Source organism: Gopherus flavomarginatus, unplaced genomic scaffold (genome assembly GCF_025201925.1).
Source record: "Gopherus flavomarginatus isolate rGopFla2 unplaced genomic scaffold, rGopFla2.mat.asm mat_scaffold_144_arrow_ctg1, whole genome shotgun sequence".
Taxonomy (NCBI): domain Eukaryota; kingdom Metazoa; phylum Chordata; order Testudines; family Testudinidae; genus Gopherus; species Gopherus flavomarginatus.
In genome coordinates this window covers 189108-203802 of record NW_026114702.1, presented here as the reverse complement: position 1 = coordinate 203802, position 14695 = coordinate 189108, and the positions used below count along the sequence as shown (strand labels likewise).

Here is a 14695-nt window from a genome sequence, read left to right as displayed (position 1 = left end):
AGCTTGTGCTGCCTTCTCTGCACATCGGTGACCCTCATGGGGCTGCTTGTGTAAGGGGGCTCTTGGCCCTTTACTAAAACTTAGTGTGTGTGTGTGGGGGGGGGTTGGTTGGCTAGTTCCCAGCACCAATAGAAGGGGGAAGGATCAATGGGAAATTAGGACCCTGAGACTGACAGTCCCCAGGGACAATGGGGAGAGGCCAAAGCTCCAAGTTAGCTGCACTGACAGGCCAGGCAGTGTAATGAGGGAGTCAACAGGCCAGGGGCTCCCATCCTCCATGTGAGCTAGAACTGCCTGGGCGAGAGTGGAGCAGAGCTAAGGAGAGAGCAGGAGTCCAAGAAGAGCCGGGGAGCAGAGCTGTGCAGGTGTAGTGCCAGAAACTGCTGCATGTAGGAATTTGCAACCTGTAGCAGTTACTGATACCTGAGGTTGTTCTTATTTGCTGACTTGTCCTAATTGGCTAAAACTTGACAGTGGTTTCTCTAGCAAAGGCCAGTCCCTGGCCCCTTGGTCCAGACATCCTCCTTCATATCAGGCTAGGGTGACCAGATGTCAAAGATAAAATATTGGGATGTGGGGGGCTGAGCAAAAAAAAAAGGCCAGAGGGCCCCCCTGCCGCCAAGCGGAAGTGGCACAACCCCATCTCCAACCAATTCTTGGCTCCAACCTCTGCTACACCCCCAGCTCCCCCATCCTCTCACTCCTGGGCCCAGCCTGGGCTCCAAGCTCTGCAGCCGAGCCATGATCCGGGCCCCTTCTGCAGCTCCCGGGCAAGGGGTGAACCAGGCAGCTCCTGGCAGGAGCGTGTCCACCCCACTTGTGTCCCTGCTCCCCGGCCACCTGGGCCCTCCCTGCTCCGTGCTGCCCCCACCCCAATGCGCTGCCCGCAGGCTGCAGGGCTAGAGCAGCTTCTGCGCTGCGCTCCTGGCCATGGCCATGGCCAGTGTGCAGACCTGCGGGGGAGAGGCGCAGCCTTCCCTCTCCAGGTCTGCAAGGGGAATGTAAAGCGGCCGTTCCTGCGGGAGTAAGGTGCTGACATCCCTCCCTAGCTATGCCAGAGGACTGGGCAGCAGCAGTATTAGCAGGGGCAGGGCGCCTGATTGTTTCCCCGGCTCTGCGAGGGGACTGGAGAGCAGCCGTTCCTGGGCGCGTGGTGTGCTAGGTTCCTTCCTAGCTTTGCGACGGGAGTGGGGAGCGGCCATTACTGTGGCGGCGGGGCGCTGGCTTCCCTCCCCAGCTCTGCCAGAGGCATGGGGAGCAGCCCTTTCTGCGGGATAAGGCCGCTGCCTTCCCTCCCTAGCTCTGCGAGACCACTGGGGATCAGCCCTTCCTGCGGGATTAGGGCGCTGCCTCCTCTCCCTAGCTCATCGATACCACTGGAGAGCGGCCCTTCCTGCGGGATTAGGTCGCAGCCTTCCCTCCCTAGCTTTGCGAGACCATTGGGGAGCAGCCCTTACTGCGGGATTAGGGCTCTGCCTTCTCTCCCTAGCTCTGCGAGACCACTGGGGAGCGACCCTTCATGCCGGGGCGGGGCGCTGACTTCCCTCCCCAGCTCTGCCACGGGCCTAGGGAGCAGCCCTTCCTGCGGGATTAGGGCGCTGCCTTCTCTCCCTAGCTCTGCGAGACCACTGGGGAGTGGCCTTTCCTGCGGGATTAGGGTGCTGCCTCCTCTCCCTAGCTCTGCGAGACAACTGGGGAGCAGCCCTTCCTGCGGGATAAGGGCGTTGCCTCCTCTCCCTAGCTCTTCTAGACCACTGAGGAGCGGCCCTTCCTGAGGGATTAGGACGCTGCCTTCTCTCCCTAGCTCTTCTAGACCACTGGGGAGTGGCTCTTCCTGCGGGATTAGGGCACCTCCATCTCTCCCTAGCTCTGCGAGACCACTGGGGAGCGGCCGTTCCTGCAGGATTAGGGCGCTGCCTTGTCTCCCTAGCTCTGAGAGACCACTGGGGAGGGTTCATTCCTGCGGAATTAGGGCGCTGTCTTCTCTCCTTAGCTCTGCGAGACCACTGGGGAGCGGCCCTTCCTGCGGGATTAGGTCGCAGCCTTCTCTCCCTAGCTTTGCGAGACCATTGGGGAGCTGCTCTTCCTGGGGTATTAGGGCGCTGCCTTCTCTCCCTAGCTCTGCGAGACCACTGGAGAGGGGCCATTCCTGTGGGATTTGGGCGCTGCCTTGTCTCCCTAGCTCTGCGAGACCACTGGGGAGCGGCCCTTCATGCCGGGGCGGGACGCTGGCTTCCCTCCCCAGCTCTGCCAGGGGCCTGAGGAGCAGCCCTTCCTGCGGGAATAGGGCGCTGCCTTCTCTCCCTAGCTCTGTGAGACCACTGGGGAGCAGCCCTTCCCGCGGGATTAGGGCGCTGCCTTATCTCCCTGGCTCTACGAGACCACTGGAGAGCGGCCCTTCCTGTGGGACTAGGGCGCTGCCTGCTCTCCCTAGCTCCACGAGATCACTGGTGAGCGGCCCTTCCTGAGGGATTAGGGCGCTGCCTACTCTCACTAACTCTGTGAGACCACTGGGGAGCGGCCATTCCTGCGGGATTAGGGCGCTGACTCCTCTAACCAGCTTTGCGAGAGCACTGGGGAGCAGCCCTTCTTGCAGCATTAGGACGAAGCCTCCTCTCCCCAGCTCTGCGAGACCACAAGGGAGCGGTCCTTCCTGCGGGATAAGTGCGCTGCCCCCTCTCCCTAGCTCTGCGAGACCACTGGGGAGTGGCCCTTCCTGCGGGATCAGGGCGCTGCCTCCTCTCCCTAGCTCTGCGAGACCACTGGGGAGCGGCCCTTCCTGCGGGATTAGGGTGCTGCCTACTCTCCCAAGCTCTGCGAGACAACTGGGTAGCGGCCCTTCCTTCGGGATTAAGGCGCTGCCTCCTCTCCCTAGCTCTGCGAGACAACTGGGGAGCAGCCCCTCCTGCGGGATAAGGGCGTTGCCTCCTCTCCCTAGCTCTTCTAGACCACTGAGGAGCGGCCCTTCCTGAGGGATTAGGACTCTGCCTTCTCTCCCTAGCTCTTCTAGACCACTGGGGAGTGGCTCTTCCTGCGGGATTAGGGCACCTCCATCTCTCCCCAGCTCTGCGAGACCACTGGGGAGCGGCCATTCCTGTGGCATTAGGGCTCCGCCTTCTCTCCCTAGCTCTGCGAGACCACTGAGGAGTGGCCCTTCCTGAGGGATTAGGACGCTGCCTTCTCTCCCTAGCTCTGCGAGATCACTGGGGAGAGGCCGTTCCTGCAGGATTAGGGCGCTGCCTTGTCTCCCTAGCTCTGAGAGACCACTGGGGAGGGTTCATTCCTGCGGGATTAGGGCGCTGCCTTCTCTCCTTAGCTCTGCGAGACCACTGGGGAGCTGCTCTTCCTGGGGTATTAGGGCGCTGCCTTCTCTCCCTAGCTCTGCGAGACCACTGGAGAGGGGCCATTCCTGCGGATTTGGGCGCTGCCTTGTCTCCCTAGCTCTGTGAGACTACTGGGAGCAGCCCTTCCTGCAGGATTAGGGCACTGCCTTCTCTCCCTAGCTCTGTGAGACCACTGGGGAGCAGCCCTTCCCGCGGGATTAGGGCGCTGCCTTATCTCCCTGGCTCTACGAGACCACTGGAGAGCGGCCCTTCCTGTGGGACTAGGGCGCTGCCTGCTCTCCCTAGCTCCACGAGATCACTGGTGAGCAGCCCTTCCTGAGGGATTAGGGCGCTGCCTCCTCTCCCTAGCTCTGCGAGACCACTGGGGAGCGGCCATTCCTGCGGGATTAGGGCGCTGACTCCTCTAACCAGCTTTGCGAGAGCACTGGGGAGCAGCCGTTCTTGCAGCATTAGGACGAAGCCTCCTCTCCTCAGCTCTACGAGACCACAAGGGAGCGGTCCTTCCTGCGGGATTAGGGCGCCACCGTCTCTCCCAAGCTCTGCGAGACCACTGGAGAGCGGCCCTTCCTGCGGAATTAGGGCGCTGCCTTCTCTGCCTAGCTCTGCAAGACCACTGGGGAGCAGCCCTTCTTGCAGGATTTGGGTGCTGCCTTCTCTCCCTAGCTTTGCGAGATCGCCGGGGATCGGCCGTTCCTGCGGGATTAGGGCGCTACCTCCTCTCCCTAGCTCTGCGAGACCACTTGGGAGCGGCCCTTCCTGCGGGATTAGGGCGCTGCCTGCTATCCCTAGCTCTGCGAGACCACTGGGGAGCGGACCTTTCTGAGGGATTAGTGCGCTGCCTCCTCTCCCTAGCTCTGCGAGACCACTCGGGAGCAGCCCTTCCTGCGGGATTAGGGCGCCGCCTTCTCTCTCTAGTTCTGCGAGACCAGTGGGGAGCAGCCCTTCCTGTGGGATTAGGGCGCCGCCTTCTCTCCCTAGCTCTGCGATACCACTGGGGAGCGGCCCTTCTTGCGGGATTAGGGTGCTGCCTCCTCTCCCTAGCTCTGCGAGACGACAGGGGAGTGGTCGATCCTTCGGGATAAAGGCGCCGCCTTCTCTCCCTAGCTATATGAGACCACTGGGGAGTGGCCCTTCCTGCGGGATTAGGGTGCTGCTTTCTCTCCCTAGATTTCCGAGACAGCCGGGGATCGGCCGTTCCTGCGGGATTAGAGGGCTGTCATCTCTCCCTATCTCTGCGAGATCACCGGGGATCGGCCCTTCCTGCGGGGGAGGGACGCTGGCTTCCATCCCCATTTCTGCCAGAGTCCTGGGGAGCAGCCCTTCCTGCGGGATAAGGGTGCTGCCTTCTCTCCCTAGTTCTGCGAGACCACTGGGGAGCTTCCGTTCCTGCGGGATTAGGGCGCTGCCTGCTCTCCCTTGCTCTTCGAGAACACTGGGGAGCGGACCTTCCTGCAGGATTAGGGGGATGCCTTCTCTTCCTGGCCCTGCGAGACCACTGGAGAGCGGCCCCTCTTACGGGATTAGGGCGCCGCCTTCTCTCCCTACCTCTCCGAGACCACCGAGGTGTGACCGATCCTGCGGGATTAAGGCGCCACCTTCTCTGCTAGCTCTGCGAGACCACCGGGGATCGGCCGTTCCTGCGGGATTAGGGCCTGCCTCCTCTCCCTAGCTCTGCGAGACCACTGGGGAGCGGCCCTTCCTGCGAGATTAGGGCACTGCCTCCTCTCCCTAGCTCTGCGAGACCACTGGGTAGCGGCCCTTCCTGTGGGATTAGGGCGTTGCCTTCTCTCCCTAGCTCTGCGAGACCATTGGGGACCGGCCGTTCCTGCGGGATTAGGGTGCTGCCTTCTCTCGCTAGTTCTGCGAGACAACTGGGGAGTGGCCGTTCCTGCGGGATTAGGGTGCTGCCATCTCTCCCAAGCTCTGCGAGACCACTGAGGAATGGCCGTTCCTGCGGGATTAGGGCGCTGCCTCATCTCCCTAGCTCTGCGAGACCAGTGGGAGCGGCCCTTCCTGCGGGATTAGGGCGCTGCCTTCTCTCCCTAGCTCTGCTAGATCACTGGGGAGCGGCCGATCCGGCGGGATTAGGGCGCTGCCTTCTAACCCTAGCTCTGCTAGACTACAGGGTATCGGCCGTTCCTGTGGTGACGGGGCGCTGGCTTCCATCCCCAGCTCTGCGAGACCACTGGGCAGGGGCTGTTTCTGCTGGATTAGGGCGCTGCGTCTTCTCCCTAGCTCTGCGAGACCACTGGAGAGCGGCCCTTCCTGCGGGATTAGGGCGCTGCCTTCTCTCCCTAGCTCTGCGAGACCACTGGAGAGGGGCCATTCCTGCGGGATTTGGGCGCTGCCTTGTCTCCCTAGCTCTGTGAGACTACTGGGAGCAGCCCTTCCTGCAGGATTAGGGCGCTGCCTTCTCTCCTTAGCTCTGCGAGACCACTGGGGAGCGGCTCTTCATGCCGGGGCGGGGCGCTGACTTCCCTCCCCAGCTCTGCCAGGGGCCTGAGGGGCAGCCCTTCCTGCGGGATTAGGGCGCTGCCTTCTCTCCCTAGCTCTGTGAGACCACTGGGGAGCAGCCCTTCCCGCGGGATTAGGGCGCTGCCTTATCTCCCTGGCTCTACGAGACCACTGGAGAGCGGCCCTTCCTGTGGGACTAGGGCGCTGCCTGCTCTCCCTAGCTCCACGAGATCACTGGTGAGCGGCCCTTCCTGAGGGATTAGGGCGCTGCCTACTCTCACTAACTCTGTGAGACCACTGGGGAGCGGCCATTCCTGCGGGATTAGGGCGCTGACTCCTCTAACCAGCTTTGCGAGAGCACTGGGGAGCAGCCCTTCTTGCAGCATTAGGACGAAGCCTCCTCTCCCCAGCTCTACGAGACCACAAGGGAGCGGTCCTTCCTGCGGGATAAGTGCGCTGCCCCCTCTCCCTAGCTCTGCGAGACCACTGGAGAGCGGCCCTTCCTGCGGAATTAGGGCGCTGCCTTCTCTGCCTAGCTCTGCAAGACCACTGGGGAGCAGCCCTTCCTGCAGGATTTGGGTGCTGCCTTCTCTCCCTAGCTCTGCGAGACCACTTGGGAGCGGCCCTTCCTGCGGGATTAGGGCGCTGCCTGCTATCCCTAGCTCTGCGAGACCAATGGGGAGTGGCCCTTCCTGCGGGACTAGGACGCTGTCTCCTCTCCCTAGCTGTGCGAGACCACTGGGGAGCGGACCTTTCTGAGGGATTAGGGCGCTGCCTCCTCTCCCTAGCTCTGCGAGACCACTCGGGAGCAGCCCTTCCTGCGGGATTAGGGCGCCGCCTTCTCTCCCTAGCTCTGCGATACCACTGGGGAGCGGCCCTTCCTGTGGGGGAGTGGCGCTGGCTTCCCTCTCCAGCTCTACCGGGGCCCTGGGGAGCAGCCCTTCCTGCGGGATTAGGGCGCTTCCTTCTCTCCCTAGCTCTGTGAGACCATTGGGGAGCGGCCCGTCTTGCGGGATTAGGGTGCTGCCTCCTCTCCCTAGCTCTGCGAGACCACAGGGGAGTGGTCGATCCTTCGGGATAAAGGCGCCGCCTTCTCTCCCTAGCTATATGAGACCACTGGGGAGTGGCCCTTCCTGCGGGATTAGGGTGCTGCTTTCTCTCCCTAGATTTCCGAGACAGCCGGGGATCGGCCGTTCCTGCGGGATTAGGGCCTGCCTCCTCTCCCTAGCTCTGCGAGACCACTGGGGAGCAGCCCTTCCTGCGAGATTAGGGCACTGCCTCCTCTCCCTAGCTCTGCGAGACCACTCGGGAGCAGCCCTTCCTGCGGGATTAGGGCGCCGCCTTCTCTCCCTAGCTCTGCGATACCACTGGGGAGCGGCCCTTCCTGTGGGGGAGTGGCGCTGGCTTCCCTCTCCAGCTCTACCGGGGCCCTGGGGAGCAGCCCTTCCTGCGGGATTAGGGCGCTTCCTTCTCTCCCTAGCTCTGTGAGACCATTGGGGAGCGGCCCGTCTTGCGGGATTAGGGTGCTGCCTCCTCTCCCTAGCTCTGCGAGACCACAGGGGAGTGGTCGATCCTTCGGATTAAAGGCGCCGCCTTCTCTCCCTAGCTATATGAGACCACTGGGGAGTGGCCCTTCCTGCGGGATTAGGGTGCTGCTTTCTCTCCCTAGATTTCCGAGACAGCCGGGGATCGGCCGTTCCTGCGGGATTAGGGCCTGCCTCCTCTCCCTAGCTCTGCGAGACCACTGGGGAGCAGCCCTTCCTGCGAGATTAGGGCACTGCCTCCTCTCCCTAGCTCTGCGAGACCACAGGGGAGTGGTCGATCCTTCGGATTAAAGGCGCCGCCTTCTCTCCCTAGCTATATGAGACCACTGGGGAGTGGCCCTTCCTGCGGGATTAGGGTGCTGCTTTCTCTCCCTAGATTTCCGAGACAGCCGGGGATCGGCCGTTCCTGCGGGATTAGGGCCTGCCTCCTCTCCCTAGCTCTGCGAGACCACTGGGGAGCAGCCCTTCCTGCGAGATTAGGGCACTGCCTCCTCTCCCTAGCTCTGCGAGACCACTGGGGAGCAGCCCTTCCTGCGAGATTAGGGCACTGCCTCCTCTCCCTAGCTCTGCGAGACCAATGGGGAGCAGCCCTTCCTGCGAGATTAGGGCACTGCCTCCTCTCCCTAGCTCTGCGAGACCAATGGGGAGCAGCCCTTCCTGCGAGATTAGGGCACTGCCTCCTCTCCCTAGCTCTGCGAGACCACTGGGTAGCGGCCCTTCCTGTGGGATTAGGGCGTTGCCTTCTCTCCCTAGCTCTGCGAGACCATTGGGGACCGGCCGTTCCTGCGGGATTAGGGTGCTACCTTCTCTCGCTAGTTCTGCGAGACCACTGGGGAGCGGCCGTTCCTGCGGGATTAGGGTGCTGCCATCTCTCCCAAGCTCTGCGAGACCACTGAGGAATGGCCGTTCCTGCGGGATTAGGGCACTGCCTCCTCTCCCTATCTCTGCGAGACCACTTGGGAGCAGCCTTTCCAGCGGGATTAGGGCGCTGCCTCCTCTCCCTAGCTCTGCGAGACCAGTGGGAGCGGCCCTTCCTGCGGGATTAGGGCGCTGCCTCATCTCCTTAGCTCTGCGAGACGACTGGGAGCCGCCCTTCCTGCGGGATTAGGGCGCTGCCTTCTAACCCTAGCTCTGCTAGACTACAGGGTATCGGCCGTTCCTGTGGTGACGGGGCGCTGGCTTCCATCCCCAGCTCTGCGAGACCACTGGGCAGGGGCTGTTCCTGCTGGATTAGGGCGCTGCGTCTTCTCCCTAGCTCTGCGAGACCACTGGAGAGCGGCCCTTCCTGCGGGATTAGGGCGCTGCCTCCTCTCCCTATTTATGCGAGACCACTGGTGAGCGGCCCTTCCTGCGGGATTAGGGCGCTGCCTCCTCTCCCTTGCTCTGCGAGACCACTGGGGAGTGGCCCTTCCTCCGGGATTAGGGCGCTGCCATCTCTCCCTAGCTCTGTCAGGGGCCTGTGGAGCTGCCCTTCCTGCCGAATTATGGCGCTGCCTCCTCTCCCTAGCTCTGCGAGACCACTGGGGAGCGGCCCTTCCTGCTGGATTAGGGCATTGCCTCCTCTCCCTAGCTCTGCCAGACCACTGGGGAGCGGCCCTTCCTGCGGGATAAAGGCGCTGCGTTCTCTCCCTAGCTCTGCGAGACCACTGGGGAGCTTCCGTTCCTGCGGGATTAGGGGGCTGCCTTCTCTCCCTAGCTCTGCAAGACCACTGGGGAGCGCCATTTCCTGCGGGATTAAGGCGCCGCCTTCTCTGCTAGCTCTGGGAGACCACTGGGGAGTGGCCCATCCTGAGGGATTAGGGCGCTGCCTTATCTAGCTAGCTCTCCGAGACCACCGGGGATCGGCCATTCCTGCGGGATGAGGGCGCTACCTCCTCTCCCTAGCTCTGCGAGACCACTGGGGAGTGGCCCTTCCTGCGGGATTAGGGCGCTGCGCCTTCTCCCTAGCTCTGCGAGACCACTGGAGAGCGGCCCTTCCTGCGGGATTAGGGCGCTGCCTCCTCTCCCTATTTATGCGAGACCACTGGTGAGCGGCCCTTCCTGCGGGATTAGGGCACTGCCTCCTCTCCCTTGCTCTGCGAGACCACTGGGGAGTGGCCCTTCCTCCGGGATTAGGGCGCTGCCGTCTCTCCCTAGCTCTGTCAGGGGCCTGTGGAGCTGCCCTTCCTGCCGAATTAGGGCGCTGCCTCCTCTCCCTAGCTCTGCGAGACCACTGGGGAGCGGCCCTTCCTGCTGGATTAGGGCGCTGCCTCCTCTCCCTAGCTCTGCCAGACCACTGGGAAGCGGCCCTTCCTGCGGGATAAAGGCGCTGCGTTCTCTCCCTAGCTCTGCGAGACCACTGGGGAGCTTCCGTTCCTGCGGGATTAGGGGGCTGCCTTCTCTCCCTAGCTCTGCAAGACCACTGGGGAGCGCCACTTCCTGCGGGATTACTGCACTGCCTCCTCTCCCTAGCTATGCAAAACCACTAGGGAGCGGCCCTTCCTGCGGGATTAAGGTGCCGCCTTCTCTGCTAGATCTTGGAGACCACTGGGGAGCGGCCCATCCTGAGGGATTAGGGCGCTGCCTTATCTAGCTAGCTCTCCGAGACCACCGGGGATCGGCCATTCCTGCGGGATGAGGGCGCTACCTCCTCTCCCTAGCTCTGCGAGACCACTGGGGAGCGGCCCTTCCTGCGGGATTAGGGCGTTGCCTTCTCTCCCTAGCTCTGCGAAACCATTGGGAACCGGCTGTTCCTGCGGGATTAGGGAGCTGCCTTTTCTCCCTAGCTCTGGGAGAGCACTGGGAAGTAGCCCTTCCTGCGGGATTAGGGCGCTGCCATCTCTACCTAGCTCTGCGAGACCACTGGGGAGCGGCCCTTCCTGCAGGGGCGGGGCGCTGGCTTCCCTCCCCAGCTCTGCTAGGGGCCTGGGGAGCAGCCCTTCCTGCGGGATTAGGCCGCTCCCTTCTCTCCCTAGCTCTGCTATGCCACTGGGGAATGGCCCTTCCTGCGGGATTAGGTCACTGCCTTCTCTCCCTAGCTCTGCGAGACCACTGTGGAGTGGCCCCTCCTGCGGGATTAGGGCACTGCCCTCTCTCTCTAGCTCTGCGAGACCACTGGGGAGCGGCCCTTCCTGCGGGATTAGGGCACTGCCCTCTCTCCTTAGCTCTACGAGACCACTGAGGAGCATCCCTTCCTACGGGATTAGGGCGCTGCCTCCTCTCCCTAGCTCTGCGAGACCAGTTGGGAGAGCCCGTTCCCGTGTGATTAGGGCTCTGCCTTCTCTCCCTAGCTCTGCGAGTCCACTGTGGGGTGGCCGTTCCTGCAGGATTAGGGCGCTGTCTTCTCTCCCTAGCTATGCTATACCACTGGGGAGTGGCCCTTCCTTTGGGATTAGGGCACTGCCTTCTCTCCCTAGGTCTGCGAGACCACTGGGGAGTGGTCATTCCTGTGGGTTTAGGGAGCTGCCTTCTCTCCCAAGCTCTGCGAGACCACTGGGGAGCGGCCCTTCCAGCGGGATTAGGGCGCTGCCTTCTCTCCCAAGCTCTGCGAGACCACTGGGGAGCGGCCCTTCCTGCAGGGTCAGGGCGCTGGCTTCCCTCCCCATCTCTGCCAGGGGCCTGGGAAGCAGGCCTTCCTGCGGGATTAGGGCGCTGTCTTCTTACCTAGCTCCACGAGACAACTGGGGAGCAGCGCCTCTCCCCCACTTGAACCGCGACTCCCCGGTCCCCATCAAAAGCTGGGGAGTGAAACTAGCGCCCCTCCCCCGCTAGAAACGCCACTCCCTGCTCTCCTCCCAGAGCTAGTTAGAGAAGGCAACGCCCTAATCCCGCAGGAAGGGACGCTCCCCAGTGGTCTCGCAGAGCTAGGGAGAGAAGGCAGTGCCCTAATCCCGCAGAAAGGGCTGCTCCCCAGGACCCTGGCAGAGCTGGGGTGGGAAGCCAGTGCCCCGCCACCGCAGGAAGGGTCGCTCCCCAGTGGTCTCGCAGAGCTAGGGAGAGGAGGCAGTGCCCTAATCCCGCAGGAACGGCCGCTCCCCAGTGGTCTCGCAGAGCTAGGGAGAGGAGGCAGTGCCCTAATCCCGCAGGAACGGCCGCTCCCCAGCGGTCTCGCAGAGCTAGGGAGAGGAGGCAGCGCCCTAATCCCGCAGGAAGGGATGCTCCACCGTGGTCTCCCAAAGCTAGGGAGAAAAGGTAGTGCCCTAATCCAGCAGGAATGGCCGCTTCCCAGCGGTCTCGCAGGGCTAGGGAGAGGAGGCAGCGCTCTAATCCCACAGGAAGGGCCGCTCCCATGTGGTCTCAGAGAGCTTGGGAGAGGAGGAAGCACCCTAATCCCGCATTAACGGCCGCTCCCCAGTGGTCTCGCAGAGTTAGGGAGAGGAGGTAGCGCCCTAATCCCGCAGGAAGGGCCACTCCCCAGTGGTCTCGCAGAGCTAGGGAGAGAAGGCAGTGCCCTAATCCTGCAGGAAGGGCTGCTCCCCAGGCCCCTGGCAGAACTGGGGAGGGAAGCCAGCGCCCCACCAATGCAGGAAGGGGCCCTCCCCAGTTGTCTCGCAGAGCTAGGAAGAGAAGGCAGCGCCCTAATCCCGCAGGAAGGGCCGCTCCCCAGTGGTCTCCCAGAGCTAGGGAGTGAAGGCAGCGCCCTAATCCCACAGGAAGGATCGCTCCCCAGTGGTCTCGCAGAGCTAGGGAGAGAAGGCAGCGCCCTATTCCCGCAGGAACGGCCGCTCCCCAGTGGTCTCGCAGAGGTGGGGAGAGGAGGCAGCACCCTAATCCCGCAGGAAGAGCTGATCCCCGGGCCCCTGACAGAACTGGGGAGGGAAGCCAGCGCCCCGCCCCCGCAGGAACGGCCGCTCCCATGTGGTCTCACAGAGCTTGGGAGAGCAGTAAGCGCCCTAATCCCGCAGGAAGGTCCGCTCCCCATTGATCTCGCAGAGCTACGGAGAGAAGGCAGCGCCCTATTCCCGCACGAACGGCCGCTCCCCAGTGGTCTCGCTGAGCTAGGGAGACAAGGCAGCGCCCTAATCCCGCAGGAACGGCCGATCCCCAGTGGTCTCACAGAGCTAGGGAGAGAAGGCAGCGCCCTAATCCAGCAGGAAGAGCTGATCCCCAGGCCCCTGGCAGAGCTGGGGAGGGAAGCCAGCGCCCCACCCCCGCAGGAAAGGCAGCTCCCCAGTGGTCTCGCAGAGCTAGGGAGAGAAGGCAGCGCCCTAATGCCACAGGAAGGGGTGCTCCCCAGTGGTCTTGCAGAGCGAGGGAGAGAAGGCAGCACCCTAATCCCGCAGGAAGGGCCGCTCCACAGTGGTGTCGGAGAACTAGTGATAGAAGGCAGCGCCCTAATGCCGCAGGAAGGGGTGCTCCCCAGTGGTCTCGCAGAGCTAGGAAGAGAAGGTAGCGCCCTAATCCCGCAGAAACGGCTGCTCCCCAGTGTTCTCGCAGAGGTAGGGAGAGAAGGCAGCGCCCTAATCCCGCAGGAAGGGCTGCTCCCTAGGCCCCTGGCAGAGCTGGGGAGGGAACCCAGTGCCCTGCCACCACATTAAAGACCGCTCCCCACTCCCGTCACAGAGGTACGAAGGAAGCTAGCACGCCACGCGCCCAGGAACGGCCGCTTTCCAGTCCCCTCGCAGAGCTGGGGAAAGAATCAAGTGCCCTGCCCCTGCTAATACTGCTGCTTCCCAGTCCTCTGGCAGAGCTAGGGAGGAATGGCAGCGCCTTACTCCCGCAGGAACGGCCGCTTTACATTCCCCTTGCAGACCTGGAGATTGAAGGCTGCGCCCCTCCCCCGCAGGTCTGCACACTGGCCATGGCCATGTCCAGGAGCGCAGCGCAGAAGCTGCTCCAGCCCTGCAGCCTGCGGGCAGCGCATTGGGGTGGGGGCAGCATGGATCAGACAGGGCCCAGGTGGATGGGGGGCGGAGACACAAGTGGGGCAAACACGCTCCTGCCAGGAGCTGCCTGGTTCACCCCTTGCCCGGGAGCTGCAGAAGGGGCACGAATCATGGCTCGGCTGCAGAGCTTGGAGCCCAGGCTGGGCCCAGGAGTGAGAGGATGGGGGACCTGGGGGTGTAGCAGAGGTTGGAGCCAAGAATTTGTTGGAGATGGGGTTGTGCCACTTCCGCTTGGCGGCAGGGGGGCCCTCTGGCTTTTTTTTTTTTGCTCAGCCCCCCACATCCCAATATTTTATCTTTGACATCTGGTCACCCTAGCCTGATATGAAGGGGGATGTCTGGACCAAGGGGCCAGGGACTGGCCTTTGCTAGAGAAACCACTGTCAAGTTTTAGCCAATTAGGACAAGTCAGCAAATAAGAACAACCTCAGGTATCAGTAACTGCTACAGGTTGCAAATTCCTACATGCAGCAGTTTCTGGCACTACACCTGCCCAGCTCTGCTCCCCGGCTCTTCTCGGGCTCCTGCTCTCTCCTTAGCTCTGCCCCACTCTCACCCAGGCAGTTCCAGCTCACATGGAGGATGGGACCCCCTGGCCTGGTGACTCCCTCATTACACTGTCTGGCCTGTCAGTGCAGCTAACTTGGAGCTTTGGCCTCTCCCCATTGTCCTTGGGGACTGTCAGTCTCAGGGTCCTAATTTCCCATTGATCCTTCTCCCTTCTATTGGTGCTGGGAAGTAGCCAACCAACCCCCCCCCCCCCCACACACTAAGTTTTAGTAAAGGGCCAAGAGCCCCCTTACACAAGCAGCCCCATGAGGGTCACCGATGTGCAGAGAAGGCAGCACAAGCTGCTCCCATGGTGTAATGGGCAGCACTCAGGACTCTGAATCCTGTAATCTGAGTTCAAATCTCAGTGGGACCTTGTGTTGGCTTGCGGTCATAGGCGGCAGGTTATGTACATTTGTGGTGCTCGTGCTCCAGGAACATTCAGGGCTGGGGGCCCTGCTCCAGCAATATTTGGAGTTGGGTCTCTTCCCCTGGCCCCTGCCTGGCACCCCTCCCCTCTGCTGTGGTGCATCCCTGCCTGACAAAAAGCAGCATGTGTCTGTCCCCTGCCTGCTCCTGCTGCTGGAGTAGAGGGATTCTGGGCAGAACTGCAGCCCCAGAGTCCTAGTGAAGGCTGCCCTCAGCCTCTCCAACACCCCCAACCCATAGCTCCCTCTGAACCCTGATACTCTGCCCCAGTCCTGAGCCCCCTCCTGCATCATGAATCCCTCATCCTCAGCCCTACGCTCCCTCCCAGAGGGTGCACCCCTTCCCACCCCCAGAGCCTGCACCTCTCACCCCTTCCTACAACCCTGCTGGAGCCTGCACCCAGCACCCAAACTCCATCCTAAAGCCTGAATCCTGCACCCTAATCCCCCCCAAACCCCCTCCCAGAGCCTTAGGCAGGTGGGGGTGGAGTTTGGGGGCGGGTTCTGGGCAC

At 62.6% G+C, this 14695-nt stretch overlaps 1 non-coding gene across 1 annotated transcript; it reads left to right on the top strand.

Moving 5' to 3' along the window:
- The first annotated feature begins 14059 nt into the window (after positions 1–14059).
- TRNAQ-CUG (transfer RNA glutamine (anticodon CUG)) lies at positions 14060–14131 on the top strand. Its single transcript has one exon. It is a non-coding gene; the product is annotated as a tRNA-Gln (tRNA).
- Positions 14132–14695: the final 564 nt, after the last annotated feature.